General features: G+C 39.1%; 1 protein-coding gene across 9 annotated transcripts in view; it reads right to left on the bottom strand.

Annotated features, from left to right (window-relative positions):
• SOX5 (SRY-box transcription factor 5) overlaps positions 1 to 14062 on the bottom strand; it is a 609605-nt gene that overhangs the window by 535317 nt on the left and 60226 nt on the right. Inside the window, exon 1 of one of the 9 annotated variants that reach the window (XM_048300778.1) lies at positions 3478 to 3567. The exons of the other annotated variants lie outside the window; for them this stretch is intronic. The gene's annotated coding sequence lies outside the window, so the exon portion shown is untranslated. Of the gene's footprint in view, positions 1 to 3477; positions 3568 to 14062 lie in introns of those variants that run through there. 9 annotated transcript variants of the gene reach the window in all.

The raw sequence follows: 14062 nt of genomic DNA, 5'->3' as shown, positions 1-14062 counted from the left end.
ATGAAAATTGCTCCTGGCTGCAGCTTACAGGGATTCACAAGCAGCTGCAATGGCACAAGGTGAAGTGCAAATAATTCATGTGCAAAGGCAGAAAGAAACATCTGTTTATAAACTAGTTTCCCCCCTGCACTGTGAAGGTTTAAAATCCTTTGGGATGCAGTCAGATGCTGTGTTGAAGAATTATTTGGCTTATTATCTGTACTGTAAAATTAAGTTTCTAAACAATAATGCATTTAAATATTAGTGTTAATAATTTGTCTTCTTCTTATGGTGGTATGTTTTATCTTCCAACTTATTATCTTTCTGAAAGGACATTTTACCTATGGATACAAACCCTGCTGCAGGGTTTTTCCCATCTGTTGAAGGAACAGATAACAAATACAACTGTTAAGAGTATGGTTAGATATCCCCTATTTCGTATATGAAACAATTACTTGGAGAGTGACTGTATAAAAGACATTTGATAATGAGAGTGTTGAGAGTATTTAGTAAGTACAGAAAAAGGACAACTCCTTGATACAGGCCAACCAATATTTTAAATAGCAAGGCTTCCATTTTGTTGTTACTGTGCTTTTAATTGCATGAGGTGTCGACTTCTATTCTTGTGGAGAAATCAGTCAGGAATCGACAATAATGAGGAGTATATTCAAAAAGGTTACTTCAAGCACCAGGAAGCTAATCTTCTTTGGTTATTCATAACTACTAAAGAGATAAAAGCTTATTCACAGAATAATTCAGAGCACCTAAGCTAAACACTGTCTCTGAACCACCGTCCACCCACATCCTTCCCCACTGAGAGAGGAACAGATGAAAGCCAGCCTTAAGTTAGTCTTTCGGAATAACCCCTGTTTGTGAACAGCATTTCCATATACTTCATCTCTTTAATCAGAGGGTTTAAAACACATTGTTTTATTTTGAACTCCAAGTGCTTCAATTTTGTCAGTCAAATCCCACTGAAATATTCTCAAATTTTAACATTTCATTTGGCCTTGCCATTAAAAATGCTTCAATAAAGTGAAGTAGAAGTATTTCAGCTTTGAGAGGTATTAATTTTTATCCTTTTGCAGAATATTCTTGTGGACTCCTGCTACTGATATTCAACTAAGGTCCTCATATATACTGTTTCAGCATAAGGTAAATCAGAATTGACCTGAGGTTATTACAACCAGATTTTAGAGATACTTTGCTGTTATTACCTTGTAGTCAGTCCCTGTGGATTAGCATTCATATAATAAGTTTACGGTTAAATAGCGTCTTAATACCTTAAAAATGTTCTAATGCCCTAGACAAATATTGTTCTAATACATTGTACCTTAAAGGTAGATACAGGGAACAGTAACGTTTTGGAGATGCTTGTGGTGGGAGCACTGTGCAGAAAATGAGTGGCTCTGTGTTAACAGGGATCACCCAGCAAACTCAGTGATAAGCAGTCAGTGGTACTGTGCCTTTAAGTCCTGGAAACACTATTTTTTAGTTTGTTTCGATTTTTGGATCAAGTTATTTTTGTAAATAAGAATAAATTATCATATTTAAAGTAGGTATTAAATTAACCACTATTAATCTCCTAGGGACCTAAGAAGCCTTAAAAAGCAGAGGAATTTTAAAAAGTCTTTTACTTTCATGTTTCTAATCATTGTTGTCTTTCTTGCTTCTAAAATCAAACCAGTTTTTCTCATCGTTTCTTGGGAACTCAGAACAAAATATTTGCAGAGACCAAAATCCTTGTGTGACCCAGAAACACCAGTACTTTCCAAAAATATAATGACATGCTAACCTATTAATGCAAAACTGATGCTTTACCTACTTTTCACTAAATCACACCAAAATGGTCCATTGTGGCAATCTCATTGAATGTGTTGCCAAACTTCCTTTATTAGAGACATTCACAGGAACAAAACCTTAAATTAATTAAGTATTAACTAATCATCTCACTGTCTAATCAGATTCTTTGCACTACTTAAAATAGTTATTGGATCTGTAAGGCATGTTTTTTTCCTATTTATTTATTTATTTTATTTTTGTTTATTTTTATTATTCCATTATATTTTCCACAAGTAATACAGGGTCCAGTTGACTTCCAAGTCTTCTGAGAGACTCAGTAAAATACTGGTTTGGTAACTGTGAGGGTTGAAAAATCTGGCCGTGGGTGTCCATCTCTGTACTTCTCCCACAATGTATCTAAACTTTCCCTCCTTTGAATTTATGTCAGAGCTGAGCTTTTAATGCATGGCCTTGGCTTGATTTATGAGTACATTTAAGGAATGTAAGGTCACTCAAGCTAGCAAACCAGCTGGCCTCCATGCAACAGAGCACAACAAAAACTTTAGGAAAAGTCTCCTTGGACTTACTTCAAACAATGTATAAAATAAATCTTTTAAATTTTACTTCAAAACACATAAATAAAACTATATTTTCATGTTTGAAAATGCAGACCTATTTTAAATGGCAGCCATAGATATACCAGAGAAAATGGGATTTTTCCCCATTTTGTCCTTACACAGCAGCATCCACAGTCATGGCTACTTTATTACGAGTCTGAAAAGAAGTATCTGAGGGAAGGAGACTCCCTTTAAATTAAAAATTAACAAAACTCTGTCAATTCTGTGATGTAACATCCTTTGGAATAGAGGACAAAAGGCCTTTCCAATACAATACACCAAGTTGTTAATGCTGCTGTCTGCGAAGCTTTATCAGGTGAATATTGTATGGAGACTGAAGAGACATCCATGTAGGACACCAGCTCCAATACATCATTTCACTGGCAGTTTGTGAAAAATCAGGGTTAATCTATAAAGACCACAGGGCAGACTAGAGAAAGGCAGTATTTATGGGCTCCTCTGTACTCAGTGAAGAAAAAGAGACATAGTATGAAGACAACAACAGTTTCCTACCTCCGTCAATTTACAGATTTACTTGAAGTATTCCAGTGAGGTGCAGAAACCTCACAGTAAATTTGCCTTAGTTTTTGCAACACCCTCCTAAGACAACAGTCAGAGTCTGCCAGTTTCCTGATAAATCAGCCATACGTGGTCAGCCACTCTGGAGCTATACATTGCCATTCAGGGAGACAGTAGAGGAGGTCTAGACAACCCTGCTTCCCCAGGGACAAAGCACTGCAAAGAACATACATATTTACACAGACCTAGTGTTGTCAAATATTGTGATTTCGCCATGAGATTCATAGCAGGCATTTCTCTTACAGTTCTGCTCTGCTTATTGGAGAATATCAGCTCAAATTTAACAAAGAAACGGAGCTACAAGCTGCGATGCTTAAAAAAACCCACCCTTGAAAGTGTGAACCCTGACAACTCCAATGCAAGAAAAATATAGAAGGGGATTGGGGCTTTTTTTATCTTACGATTTCTAAATGATTTTGTGGCCTGCTTCAACTGGTAATATTCACACAGATGGGTTAAATGTCATTTTGCACTCTGAATTAACTTCCCTAAAATCTGTTCTCCAAGCCTTGTCACTCACCTGAGTAATCCTCCTGGTTTTAAATGGGCCTCCATAAGTGACCAGACTAGTTTACTTCTGCACGCTGATGAGCGTTACGTAGGAGGTGCCGATACTCCCACATCCCTTTAAAAAGAAGATTAGGCACTAAGATAAGTGAAAACTTCTGTTCAAATTGGCTCAAATCCTTCTCCTATTTAAATTGGTGGCAGAACTCCCACTTACTTCAAAGGTCCAGGACAGGCACAGTGTATTAATTAGGACAGTGCAAAAACTCTCATTACAAAACTGAAGCATGTGACACTCACCTGATTTAAAACAAAACAAAACAAAAAAAAAACCAGCCTTGGATTTGCATGTCCGAGAACACTGGGCACTAAGACTTGGGTACAGAAGTACCCAAGCATTTTGGATTTTGAACTAAAACTATGTAAGAATGAGATAAATTTATTCATTACTCATTTGTTATAAACTTGAAAGTAAGGCCCTTTTAAAGCAGGTCTGAATTTGTTGGAATTCATGTAAATGAGAATAAAACTTGACCAAACAGTAGGTCATACTTGCCACAGTTCTACTTACACTGAAGAGGGCTGCAGCTTTTTAATTTTAAAGAAACTTTAGCCTTTGCACCACTCTCTGCAAAAGGAAAGAGCCCCCTTAGCAGGATGTAATTCCAGAGCTGTAATTCCAGTGTTGCCACATCAGACTCCTCTGATAGCAAATCCCCAGTGCGGGGCAAGTACAATTCATTTAATTTATCCTCCTGGCTCATTCCCACTCCTAGAAGATGGCGACATCAGCCTGGTCCATCTGAAAATATCCTCTCTGCCACATCAATTGAACCTGAGAACTGCACTTGGCAGGGCAGCAGCAACGCTTGCTCAGTCCTGACAGTGCAGGGGCTGAGCCTGAACTGCTGCTCCCTGGACCAAGTGGCGACACATCCAATTCAGCCTTTTTTTTGAAGAGATCGGGGAGCAAGCAATCTAATGTCAGGCTGAATACTTTTAATATTTATAATGAATAAAATTATATGCTTGGAATGCAACATTCAGCATAACAGCATTAAAAGCTAAATTTTTATTTGGATTATATTCATGGTAATAATAAGGAATGTAGGGGTTTTTTTGTGACATAGGTTAAAGAGTCTGTAACCTCTAATTTGACAGGAACTCTATTATCAGTCTCTGGAAAATTAGACAAGATAGAATATTAAGACATCCAAAAACTGACACAAATAGAAAACTAGGTCTCTCACTTGCTCCTCTTTCTTTAAACAAGGAAGATGATTATATGCTGTTTGACATTCCATTTTCAGGGCAACTAAAGAGATGCCGGGAGTCACACTTCATTTATTCTTCCAAATGCCACCACTGAAAAAAAAATGTGTTGGTATTTGAAGGCACCATACTCCCACAAACAGCGGCCAGAATTAACCTTGTCTTCCTGATGGATTCATTTGTGAAGTCCCTCAGTTTAGTTTCTCAAGATGAAATTAAAAATACCCTCATGGCTTAGTGTAAGGTCTTAAAGCACACACACTACGTGGTGGGCCAAAACTCCCCAGGGTGTAGCCTCGCTGAACTCATTGTATTAGACAAGTCAAGGGGAAATATGTTCTTGTAGAGATTTCCAGCCTCAAGATATTTGGATTTGCTTAAGGTTAGCATCTGAAATTTTACATAACTATTCTGACTGAACCCCACAAAATTTTGAGGTTCACAACCAGCTCTGAAACTAAGAGCAAAAAAAGTTACTTTTCCAACTCTTTCCTGATTCTCAGTAAGATGTTTTGCTTTACAGTGTGAATAAAACAATGTTGTTTTATATCTTGTCATCCCAGTGAACAAAGGCATAATGTTGCACACATTTCTGTAAACAAACAAACAAACAAATCCCCATGTTTTTGTTGGAATTTTATCAATCCAAAATAGGCAAAAATAAAATTCAATTTTTTAAAATCTACTCAAAGCTGACACAAAAAATTAGAATCATTAGTGAGTTTTTAGTCTGTTCTTACTCAGGCAAAAGTCCCATTGAAATGAAGCCAACATTACTTCAAAATCTGAATACTGTTTCATTCAGCTTTTCAGCACCAAGATGAAGCTTTAGTTACAACCATCTGTCATGGGTATAATCTCATAGCACTGATACCCATTTCTCTTAAATATAACCTTTCTTCATAAACTCTTTATCTACCTCTGGGGTATATACAAAGCTCAAAAAATACAAATGGAAAATCACTATTTTCACTCTTATTGTACATGAACAATGATAGTACCTTGCACTGTAACAAAAATGCATCCCAGATAGCTTATCTAGGCTGAAACATACACTACAATACAGTATCTTGAAGACAGAGATTAAGACTTGTTTTGGCACATCTTGAAAGAACTAATGAACCAGAGGGATGGTGGAGAAGAAGACAATGTCGTATTTTTAGATTTCAACACATTGTGAGGCTTCTCAAATGGCAGTTCCTCCATTACCATTAAAAATCCACTATATATGCATTACTGACTATTAATAAGATGAAGCTTACAATGTACTTCAATGGGAAAAATCACAGATACATAGAAAACATTGTAAGAATTGTATCTTATAATAAAGCATAATCATCCTTGAGAGCTTGCATTCCTCAATATACAAATATTTCACCCTGGTCTTGCTAATGTGTGACAAAAGGCTCAGAACTCTGGACAAAATAGAGAAATAGGGGTTGATGGTGACTGAAATGAGGAAACAGCACAGGCACTGAACTGGGTGTCAGACAAGTTGGGGCTGCATTTCTAACTGGGCTACTTCTTTCTCTCAGACCAAGTAGTGGGTCATGCCAAACTCAGCTATCCAAATGCCTGTGCAGTTCAAGGTGTGGACAGAGACATTTATTTGCCCTCTGGCCTGTCTGGCTGGAATCCATCCTGGTCCATACAGCCACATTAGCAGGATGCTCTGTCCACCTGCAGTGCTGGAACACACTAATTTAGTTTGTTACTTCCAGACTAGTCTGAGCATGCCCTTCCCTGCAGACATGCCCCTCACTGAAAAATAACAGGTCAAGGTCAAAACAGAAATTTCAAGTAGTGTTATATTAAGTGCTATATTGATTGGTTGTTTTTATTTTCACACATAAAATCCTAAATAATGTATTATCTTTCAATGAACCAAAATCTGAAAGTCATCACCAACTGCCCGGAACAGAAGGCAAGACAAAGTTGTTCAGGGGAAAGAAGACTCCTGATTTTTCATATGTCTAAAATCTTTGACTCAAAACATATTTTTTACATCAGCCATGATTTTTGAAGACATGAAATGACTACACTGTTAATGAAATAATTTTTAGAACTTAAAGGCCTGGTTTTCATCTTCAGTGACAACACAATACTAAGAGGTTGGTTTGAGATTTTTTGCAAGGAACATCATTTAAAAACAGATACTTCTAACTCCTCAAGATAAGCAGTTGCAAAACCACAGTGCTTCAATTTAAAAAGTCCGTATCAGACATTATACATTTCCTGAGGATTCTGGGAAGTGTAGTTTCCTAGCTTAGTTTTCTCCTAAAACATAATAAATTTAAGACAAACCATCCAGCTATTTTTGTTGGTAAAAACGAGGCAAATATTGCCCCCTGAAATTATCTCCACAACTGAAGGGAAGAAAACCAAGTGAGCCTATTCCTCTGGTGTAAACAGATTATCTCCTTGTTTAAAGTGATGAAGTTGTCCCTCCCTGTTGGACAAATATATAAAACAATATATCTTATCTGTGTGCCAGGATACTGGGTAATATCTCCAGGGCTGGCTATCAGCTGGTTTAGTTGTAAGACTGTTTTACATTAGGCATAGCGAGAGCAGGAATTTGGTAATCACCGAGAAGAGGGCAGGAGGAGAAAATAGGTCAGATAGCTTACAAACATGCCAGAAACAGAGACTAATAGTTCTACTTTTTATTCTATAATAAAATTAATGTTGCCCCAGCAGCATGCTATTTGGTACATCCATCTAATCTATTAAACAAACAAGAAGACAAAGGATTAGCTGAAGATAGTACTCCTGTGTATTTGTGAACTAGTTTCTTGTAATTAACAAAATTGATGATAAATATAATTTTGCTTTTACTTTCTCTTCATTTTCGCTTACAAACATGCAATATTATATATCAACTCGAATAAAATCTGCTAAACTGATTACGAAACTACAAATCTATGATTTATTTAGATGTTTAGTAACAGCATTTTCCCTTTTGCTGGTTCCTTCACGTACTAGAAAGAAAGGAAAAGACAGGAGGAGATATGCACAATTTCACCCACCAGAATTTCACATTAAACCCTGCAATGTGCACACAGCAAAGCAAACAGTGCAAAAAACATGAAAGGGGAGAAAACGCTGGACAACTCTGAACAAAAGCAATCTCAAGTACAAAGACTTGAGATTTTTTTAAGATCTTTGCAAGCAGAGAGGAAAATAAGTGCTTCAAAATGGGGGCAAAGTGAAGAGGGTTCTTTATAAACACTGACTCGAAGCCTTCAGACATTAAAGACTCACATTATAGACTAACGCTATAAACTCCCCCAAACCTCATCTCTCTAAATGCTTGAATTAATTTTTCTCTTGTCACTGGGAATTAAGTTTACTTGGTCAATCAAAACTGTCTGATTCTCTGCAAGAATTTTCATCCTTTAGTACAGTTTGTAAGCAGCTCTGCAGAACAGGCCCTTTGAAACTATAAAAGAAGACAAAGGTAAATGGCACTACTGCAGCAGGGAGAGTCCTGCCGAGAGGAAACCCAACAAAAGATTCATTATGCTATTAACAATAAGAAAACAGCTCTATGATTTCCTCTTATTTCTAATATTTATATTGGCTTGGTGCCCTAAAAAACCCAGTAAGTCCTCCTGCACCTCAAAATCGGAATGGAGTTTATAGATAAAATTAAAAGACTACAGGTAAAATATTTTTTTCCCTAAAAATACTATTGCTGGCATTTGAAAAATTCTCTTTTCCCTGCTTTGCCTCACAGGCACAGTGGACAAGTGTGCTCAGTTTAAGATTCCCAAATTTATCATATCTGCTGCAATGACAGCATACTCACATGATGACAGTAGCCAAGATATCAGTGCTGATTCATATCTGCATGAAACTCACTCTTCGGTTCATAAAATTCTTCTTATCTTTTTGCTAAGTTTGAGGTCTGCTGGAATCTAAAAGCTCAAAATGAAAAACAGCCTGTGTCTATTCTGGGGCTGAGCTGGAAGAAAAAACCAAGTTCCACACCTTTCCCCCAAAACAGTAACACATTCAGTTTTATTTATAACTCTCACCTATTTTGGAAATTTTTGTGAACCTGGCCTGACATTCAAATTGGTAATTCACCTTAAAACTAGGCGAGGCTCCTCTCCTTTTATGCCTCCATACAATTGCTTTGAGAAGGTTAATAAACAACAAAGATATTAATAGCATACCATGACAAGACCTATGACTGTCACAACATAATTATTCTAAAAACCAGAGGTAAATAGACAAAATCTACTATGAACTCCTGTTAAGCAGCAAACAGAAGAAGGAAAAGATAGTGTCTATATGTTGGAGATTATAAAAGGTTCTGAAAACTGCAGTGTGACTTTGGCATGGGTGACACAGAGTTGTGAATATTTTCAAGGAGATCCCATCAGACCTTGGAACTAACAATCCTCTTTCAAATCTGTCTACTTCTTCCTTTTAATCTTCCTTTTCTGTTGTTTTTGCTTGAGAGAAAACAACAAGGCATGATGCTGTGGGAGAGATGCCAATAGCTCCTGCTGAGAAGTGGAAAAAAAAAAAGATGTGTTGGAGCTGGAGCTGCTGAATCCTGCTCACTTTGTGCAAAGGAATTAAACAGCGTCTCCCTTCACTGCCTAAAAAGGGCAAATTTGGTTTACCTGGGTGAGAGAATGTCTTTCACTGAGGGTGTGAAGTAATATGACGTATGTTTGAGGTAGAAAAGGATGTGTCAATTCAACTCTGTTGCTGCCATAGGCAGCATCCAAGGGAGATGGGAATTTCTCTGTTCTAGGTGGTGAGATCCTCCACACCTGCCTCGACAAGGAGATGCAGCAGTTCCTCCATGGTGGAACATCTCAAGTGCTCAGACCATGAGTCACAGACACACTTTTGATGGCAGCAGGAGCAATTGGGTATGGACAAAAACAAAAGCAAAAAAACCAAACAAAAAATCCATTTTATCTCATTTTTGAGCAAAGATTTGGGATACTGTATAAAATGGAATTTTCAGAATTCAGCTTTTAACTTTCTCCACCTGCTTTAAGTTTTTTATACAGTATTTTTAACTGAGAGGATGACACAGGACACAGGAGACATCTGAACAAAGCTATTTGCTGTTGTTCAGTCTTCATCACAGGGTGTGGCTGGGAGTTCAGAAAACTGGAATTTCTACCACATGGCACAGCTGCCATGAAGAACAAGCCCCACATTCAGTATTTAGTCTTAAACACTATTTTTCTAAAAAAGAACCTCTTCATAAATTACAAAAAAACCTAGCAATATTGGCATCAATCATGTACTCTGAAGGCCTCAAATTATTTTTACATAGAAAACCAAACACTACGATCCATATAAAAAAACCTAGAGTGCACAGGGAAGTCAAGTATTTTCTCCTAATCTGATGTTTTTTCCATGGTCCCACAGTTTCTTCATCTCCAAACACTGACTCAGAGTGTAAGTAAGTAATTCTGAATTTGGGAGTTTTTGAAACATTACTGCAGAAGAACTTGCCTTCTGTGGAAGTCCACAGCATCTGCATTTACATTCTTAGAATATTAACATTATTCTGTTCCAAAGGAGAACTGATCACCTTGCTCTAAAATTGGGTCCTTTCCAAGCAGTGAAAAGCAGAAAAAGTGATTGTGATGCCTAGTCAGAAACACACACACACACACACATACATACACACAGAGCTCAGAGCTAACATTTTGTTTTACAAATCCAGGCTAAGACAACAGAGTACATCCAAAGCCATGAGCAGCATCCTGAGTTTTGGGGCACCTCCATGGGCCAGTGTCCAGGCTCAAGCAATGCCAAACTCCTCCTCCCCCTTCACAGGCATGGTGACAATTTGCATGGATAAGCAAAAGTATTCAGCAGTTGCTGGATTTCACATCCAACTTTTCCACTCCCCCCCCAGTCCCAAGGCAAGGCCACAGCAGAAAAGCAAGCAAGTCAGACAGCACCATGCCACAGGCCACCAGACGGACCGCTCAGAGTTATTCTTTAAGAGGGTTTTTACATCTTACAATTTACGTAGGAAGTTACATCCTTCTCTCTCTCCTTTCCTTCTTTCTCCCACCAATTATTCATTTAACTTTTTGGAAGCAAACAGAAAAGGGAGCCAGTCCTTGCAGGACGGGCACCTACCACGGAGATTTTGTCCTCCCTCTGACAGTCATCCCAGCAGCAGCACAAAGCTCAGAAAACAGAGCCACAGCTCACAGCCAGGCTCTTTCACCTGGATTGCCAGTGAGCTCTGAGCTTCAAGGCTGACAGCTGAAGTCAAACTCCACCTGAGTGACACAGAGGGACACAGGAGAAAGGATTCCACCTCTAAAGACCTTTCTCCAATTCAAGCCCTCTCTGCTGGGAGCCATGCAGTGGGAGCAAAGATGTGTATCCCCAGGGATTTGCACCCTTCCATGCCAGGCCCTGACCATCCACAATGGCATGATGTCTCTGTGAGAGGGTGGCCCTGATACCAGATGCTGCATGTCATGGAGACGGGAGCAGAAATCAGAAGAAAAAGTTAAATACATTCCCTCTTTCTCACACATGTTCGAGTTATTTCTCCACAGCAGCCAATATACAGGCTCCAGAACTGCAGTTTTCTTCACACTAGTTCAGTCCTCCTTTCCAAAAAGAAAGAGGCTTAATTTGAAGCTCAGTTCAGTCAGGAGAGAAAAACAGTCCTTCAGCTGCAAAGATTTGCAAGCCATATGTAGTACTTTGGGGTTTCAATTTTCCTTTGCATCATTTACCCTGTGCCTGGTCAAACATTTTTTCTCCCTTGACTTTTCCAGGCCTCTTCCTCACCAGCCCACCAGTTTTTGCTCACATGCCTGTTTTAATGAGCCTTCCTTATATCCCTCCCTTCAGACCAAGCTGTTTTAATATTTCTGGTTTATTCATTTCTTTTTAAATTCTGAGCAACTAAACAAACTTAAAAAGCAATTATTTTCAGGACTAGTAAAAAGAAACAAAGTTTCTACATGTTTTCAAAATGAGCATCTGATCTATTTAACAAAAAACCAAAACAGTACATAACTATAAGACTCTTACCTTCTGACCAAGCTATGCAGAAGAAATCTTAACTTCAGCTATCATGCAATATGCAAATTTCAAGATGATATTTTAGCTGATGTTTAGTTGAAGCATGTGGCAAAAAACCTGGCTCACAGCAAAAAGCCAGCTTGCCAGTAAGGCTTGTGTGCCTGCTAATACAGAGATGTAGACAAAAGAGGTACCCGAGGTTCTGCAAAACCTAAATGAACAAACCTAATTTATCTAAGTCCTTGACAGCCCACACAGTACAAAGCAGAGGTCTTAGGGCAGCAAGAAGGGGAAGTCTTTACAAATACAGCACAATTTTTGTACCTTTGTATTCTGCAGATGGGCCGTATTGCTTACAAAGGTTGCATGCTTTTGACTAGGAATGAAGAATACCACAGTTGTGATTTTAATTTGTTTGCCATTAATAAAACTGCTCAAAGCAATCCTTGCTTTTTCCTGGTTCTCCTTTGAAGCCTCCCATCCCAACATTCTGCCATTCTCTATTTTACCCTTGTTGCATAATCTGCAAATACCAAACTAACTAGAAAGAGCCTGAGCAAAGGGGTACTCTACACACAGGTCCCAGTGATTCCCTGCCTCATGGAAGCTGGCAGGCATTTATACACCCTAGGGACAACAGAGGTTTTGAAAACTAAGGTGTCTTTCCTCCTTCCAATATGGTTGCTAGGATTGGAGGATACATTCAATTTATTTATCTGGGGGGTGAGCACATGTCAGGAAGAAAAAGAGAAACAAATTCCTATTTTTTAAAGTGCTGCAAAATTGTCTGAGGAAGCTTCACAGGTTAGCACCACTTCAAACTGTTGCTGCATTAGTTTTGCTTTTACTGTGGAACACCACGGGGTAAAACCTTAGTCTTCCTCTGAAAAAAAAACAAAACAAACCTATACTGGTATCAGAAAAGGGTGGGGGGAGAAAAATGACAGCCACTGGCCTGCCCTTTAACTTTCCTAACAGAGCTGGTGGCTGCAATGAAGCTTAATCAATGCAATGGAAGTGACATTTCACAGTCAAATCAAATTAAATGGAAATGAAAGGAAAATCTGAGGTCCAACCTAAAGGCTGTTCCCTCTTGCACCGAGGTCATTGCCATGGCAACTAAATGCTACAAATGTGTAGAGTAAATCCTTAACAAATCTGTAGAAAGCATGTCCAATTGAATATGATAGTTCCTGTCACTGTACTTTGTACCTTTCAAAAGAAAGGGAGACAATAAAACAAAGCACATCTTAGAGCCCATGTAGCAGAAAAGAAGTTCTGCCAGCAAGTACAGGGCGCAGCAGCACACTTAATCTTCCTCTTCGGTTTGGACATGGAGAAACCGAGCAGCTTTACTGTATGACAGCAAGTGGGGAGCTATGGACAGAGACCATATTAAGTGGATTAGGGCATGGTGTGTTACATTTTCAGTCTTGCTTCAACTGGAGGGCTGATGACTGCGAAAACTTCCTTGTATCATTGCAAACACATTTAACCGTGGCTGAGAGTAATTCCTACTGCAGAGTGTACGGGGCCTCCAGCACCCCACCCAGCTTCAGCATGCACCTCCCTCACCCTCTGCCTGACATGAGAAGGCTGCTTTCTCAGGGGGTTTGGAACGGTGAAGGGGTGATCAGACCTGCTAGAAAAAATCAGGGGTGCTCCCACCTTTTTGCTTGCAGCCCTTTCTCTGTCCAACTCCAAGGCAATGGGGCTGGAGCAGCTGCCCCCTGACCTACCCACAGCACTCTCTGAGCACAAAGGCTGCTGGAAAAGGGGACATGAACCCATTTCATCCCCTACACAGTCCAGCATCACAGGCAGCCCTCACCCTTATTGTCTCTGCGTCAGCTCCGACTGACACATGGGCAAACTCCACACCTCTGCGTGCCACTGTGGAGAATTAAAGGTAATTACCAATTCCTACTGCCACTCAAGGTGTATATTTCACTCCTCAGCCTAACAGCTTCTGACAATGAAGGGCAATTTAAGAACCACATCAAAATACAACAGCCGCACGCTCACACTCACTCTGCTATTTAATTTCAACATTTCCACCTGTGTAAGCAATGAGATGAGGAGCGAGGAAGGCACCACACAGGATATGGAATTTTTCTGCTCCTTCCAAGACGTGGAAGACTTTTCACACTGAGCTGTGACCTTCCCGAAACTTGTCATTTATCCGAGCTGCATAAGGTGGCAACCATTATCCTCTTCTTGAACACAGTGAAGTTTTGATTCCGCTGTAGTGATGCAGTCACTGTGCATTACGGAAGATCTTGAGAGATTCC

Source organism: Corvus hawaiiensis, chromosome 4 (genome assembly GCF_020740725.1).
Source record: "Corvus hawaiiensis isolate bCorHaw1 chromosome 4, bCorHaw1.pri.cur, whole genome shotgun sequence".
Taxonomy (NCBI): Eukaryota; Metazoa; Chordata; class Aves; order Passeriformes; family Corvidae; genus Corvus; species Corvus hawaiiensis.
The sequence above is the reverse complement of the archived record's forward strand: the minus strand, read 5'-3'. Positions and strand labels throughout refer to the sequence as shown.